This window comes from Propithecus coquereli, unplaced genomic scaffold (genome assembly GCF_000956105.1).
Source record: "Propithecus coquereli isolate 6110/MARCELLA unplaced genomic scaffold, Pcoq_1.0 Scaffold248, whole genome shotgun sequence".
Lineage (NCBI taxonomy): Eukaryota > Metazoa > Chordata > Mammalia > Primates > Indriidae > Propithecus > Propithecus coquereli.
Window position 1 is genome coordinate 456,543 of NW_012148041.1, and position 4,571 is coordinate 461,113.

The 4,571-nt window shown below is 45.8% G+C and overlaps 1 long non-coding RNA gene across 1 annotated transcript; it reads right to left on the minus strand.

Moving 5' to 3' along the window:
* Positions 1-1,107: 1,107 nt before the first annotated feature.
* LOC105812216 lies at positions 1,108-4,192 on the minus strand. Its single transcript, XR_001137603.1, has 3 exons — positions 4,090-4,192; positions 2,023-2,078; positions 1,108-1,197 (listed from the first exon to the last, which is right to left on the minus strand). It is a non-coding gene; the product is annotated as an uncharacterized LOC105812216 (long non-coding RNA).
* Positions 4,193-4,571: the final 379 nt, after the last annotated feature.

The window sequence follows — 4,571 nt, forward strand, 5'->3', positions numbered from 1 at the left end:
TGTCTGAAAAACCTTCCCTTGGCAGCCCTGTCCTTCATCACAAGTTGGCCCAGAACTGGTGTCTCAAATGCCTTAACCACCCCCAACCCCACCCCGGTAGCACCCAGAGTCATGGGGACTGATCTGCAAGCCAAGGTTGGTATCCTGCCCAGCACAGCAGTCTGTAGGATTGTCCCTGAGCTGTTCCAAGGCTTTCTGGCACTGTGCCAGGCATACGGGACCACAGAAGGTCTTTTGACCCCACCTTACTTCCCATCAAAACCCTTCTCTGGCATCCGAGCCAAGGTCACACTGCTCTTGTCCACTGTCACATCATACGCTGGACCACCACTCATTGAAGGCCCCAGGAAAACTGCAATGCATTCTCATTTTTCAAGGAGCCCTGGGACAGCAAGAGCTCTGCTTGCCCAATATTTACTCTAATCACGGAAAGACAAAAATCTCGAGTTTCAGATGCCAGGCAGTTCTTTTCCAATCTATTTTTGTGCATTAATTCATTGTTTTCTCCTGTGATTTTTAAGAGACAGGGTCTCTGTCTCCCAGGCTGGAGTACAGTGGTGCCATCACAGCTCACTGCAACCCCAAACTCCTAGGCTCAAGTGATCCTCCTGCTTTAGCCTGAGTAGCTGAGACTACAGGCACGTGCCACCACACCAAGCCTCACCTGTGATTCTTACAAGCAAACCCTGAGCCTGAGATCCGTATATATAAATTGTTGGCCTAAACACCATTCCTGTGCACCTTCCTCATACATTGTGACAGAGCCTAAGAACACCATTTCCTTGGTTGTTCCATCTTCCCTCCCGCAGCACTTCTCAGTGCCAGATAGCAGGCACAGAATCTCAATTCTAGGCCAACAAATACCAACTTCCCCCATGCAGAGCCAGGTTAGCATGGCTGGTTTGGGGAAGATGCCCAGCTTTCCAACTGCCTCTACGGTGCAGTACCAAACTGGACACAACTCCCCGCAGGGAGGTGCTGGCTAGAGCAACAAGGGCACATGGCAGCAGTAACAAGTGACATCACCCTGGACAAGGACAACTCCCCAAACCATTTACGTTCCGACCCTTAAACCAGCTACATAATGCAAACAAAATGGACACACGAGTTTTCTGGCTACAGGTTTATTCAACACAAAATAACCCCCCTCCAATTTTACTGAGGTGGCTGACCACGTCCACGACCAAATCCGCCTCTCTGTAAGAGAAAGCAGAGGACATCAACATTAGCGGCATTCGGGTTCTACCTCTTTCAAGGTTTCAGTCCCTTTTAGGCCTCATTACCACTGGAGAAGCCCCCAAACGTACAAGGTTAGAAGAGTGAATGCAGGCCATCAGTCCCAGCCCTGCCCCTTATTGGCTGTGGGGCCACACAGTATGTAGACCTGTTTCCTCACTGGTAAAATGGGAACATGGCCACCCACTCAGGGTGTGTTCATATATATACATACACGGAAGCGCCCAGCACACGGCTTGTTTCTACTGTACATGCTTCCTTTTTCCTTCCGAGAGCAACTGCGTGCTACGGTGACCTGCCATAGGACAGCTGCTGCCCTGAAAGTGGTATGCCAGCCCCCATGCCAGCACTGTACCTAGATTAGCCAATCTCACAATTACCTTGATAGCTATAATTATCACCTCTATTATATATATATGAAGAAACTGAGGCAGAGGAAACTAAGATCATGTCATATGAAAGACAAAGGATTTGGTTCTTGAGCCCACCCAATCTCCAGTGTTTACTTCAATCTCAAGCTTTGGTTCCTGAAGCTATTTCAGGTTATGACCATCATAAACGAAACAGAAAATACCAGTAAGCACATTGCGATTTGTGAGATTCATCTCAGTAATCATATATTTAATAAGTTTGCATACTGTGTCTCAATGTAAAATTTGGAATTTGGGGAAAAATTGGGGAGTTCAGGACCCACAACACGATACCACATCCTCAGAACCTGCAGGGCCAAACAACTGAGGCCAGAACAAGGAACTGCTCACAGAGCATGAACGGGGAGATACTTACAAACTGGAATTCGGTTGCTGACCCAGCCCCAGCCTCGGCTTTCTTGTCGGCACCAGCTAGAAAATAAAACACCAATTTAGAGTCATCATATGATCTAATCTACTGTAGGGTAAAAGAAGACAATTCACTTGACCCTCATCCTGCAGAAAAGCCATGTGCTTACCACCCCATGAAGTATAAGTAAAGTACAGCAGCAGTGAGAAACACCTCTGGGCCACCTTTCATCCCTCCCTTTCCTGGGGTACCCTTCCCAGCCTTCCTTATTTTGCCGTGCAAAACTCACAACCTAAACTATTAACTTCTCCAAGAAAGCCTTGACCATATGCCGTTCCTGTGTGGTACCAGAGGATCCTCATATCTCATCACTGAGTTATTTACCACCCACTCCAGATCAGCACCTAGCTCACGAAGGGAGTGCAGTAAGGGAAAAACCAAGGGGTAAAGGCAATGGGAGTCCACAGAAGCAAAAAGCAACTTTACCATCATGGGGGAGAAGCAGACAAGATGAAAGATCCAGGCCTGCACCCCCTACATGGCAGCCACTAGCTCATACTGACATGTGTGCAAAATACAAATCAGATTTGAAAGACTTAAGGAAAAAAGAATGTAAAATATCTCAATACTGAAATGTATCAATATTGAAATAACCTATTTCCGCTTACTTGTTCAAGTGTGGCTACTAGGAAATCTTGTATTACAGCTACTGGGAGGGGAGGTAGCTAAGGGTGATATAAAGAATATGGTTTCAATAATTATTAAAATTGCAGTCTCCTTTTGGTCCATTTCAGACCACACCCACCACAGGCTCCTGTCTGCTCACCTCCCTGCCCGCTAACCCAGCAAGCCACTATGTTTGTTCTCCCCATCCCCACACCTTTGCACAGCCCGAGCTCTTGCCTGAAATGCTCACTTGCCTCCAACCTGAGGACCCCTGTGGTCAGGCCCAACTGTCACATCCTCTAAAAACAGCTCCCCAACTGACTTCCCCGTGTGCTGTAACTTCTAGTATGAGTTATCAACTTCTTTTGAACCCAGGGCTGGAGAAATTCATTCTCACTACTACCCTGTAAGGTATTCAGGGCAAATAGTCACTTCTATTTTACTTATGAACAATCAGGAAAGATGACAAGAGGAGTGTTAAGAGTGGCAGAAATTAGAAATTCCTTTTATACATTGCTTTTATGTCACAATTAATGGTTTCTACAACAAAGAGTGACTCTAAAAGAAGTTGAATCTTGTTAGTACTCTGACAAAACACTACCAATGGCTCCCCATCTTACTCTAGAGCAACACCTAGAGTCCTTACCATGGCCCACATCCTCATCTCCTGAAGAAGCCTTCTATCGTTTAGATAAGCCAGGTGCCCTCTCTGAGGGCCTTTACCTGGAATGTTCTTCCCCTAGCTAGCTACTGGCTGGCTCCCCTCACCTCCTAGAGGTATTTGCTTAAATCTCACCTCTTTAAGACTTTCTCTGAAAACTCACCTGAAAATTGCCAACACCCACCCCCCATACCAACCACATCAACTGACATATACTTATTCTTCCCACCACTAAAATGCAACTTCAATGAAAAGGGTCTTTGGTCTCTTATGTAAACTACTATCTCCCCAGCCCTAGAACAGTGCCTGGCATACACAAAGGCTTATCTTCTGAATAAACAAACATCTGCTACTCAAAAACAAGACTGTTTTGCACGGATTCTTGCAGCAGGAAAACAATGAAGGTAAGTTAAGTGAGCCCTGCCCTCAGAAAGCTTACAACACAGAACACAACCTGGAACAAGGAAAAGCATTTTGCTTTGCTGAAAAGTTGTCAGTTTCGCTCAGTTCAAGGTCTTCAACTAAGGTTTTCTGTGCCCATAACTCAAGAGGGTTTCCCTTCTAATTCCCATTTATTAAATGCCTACATAAGGAAAGGGAATCTGGCTGTTCTGATGATCTAGAGATTGAAACCAAGGATCTTTCCTGGTCACCTTGGCATCTTCAAGGGCTGAGCCTCAGCCAGGGCCAACACTGAGAATCCAGAGATTCTACCTCAACAGCCCTAATAAAGACCCATTACTCACGGGGCACAGCACTCCGCCTGTAGGTGTCTCTGTCAGCTTCCCCTCTTGTGAGTCTTGCAGGTCGCTCGCCTTCCAGACCTGTATAAATTAAACCACACTGTGAACCTAGGGCAATGTGGGAACTCTGTTCCCTTAAGGCCAGGAAAACTGGCAATACTCTCCTGTTCTCACTCAGCAACCACGTAGTTATGATGGGTTAATGGGGGCACGTGACTCCTTGTACGTAGAACTGTCAGCTACAGACTTCTATTTCCTCACAGAAACTTGTCATCATCATTGACAGCTTAGTTCCTCGAAAGCCTAGAAAACTCACAACTCAGTCAAAATGCCACATATTTGCAAAAAGATTGCCTTCTTCGATTTTGTTTTTCAACAAAAAGGCATTTTCCAATTTTTAGCAAATTTAGAAATCCAGCTGTTTCTACAAACATATGAATAGCCACAATTTAGAACACGACCCATCCAAGTGGAAAATTGAGTAT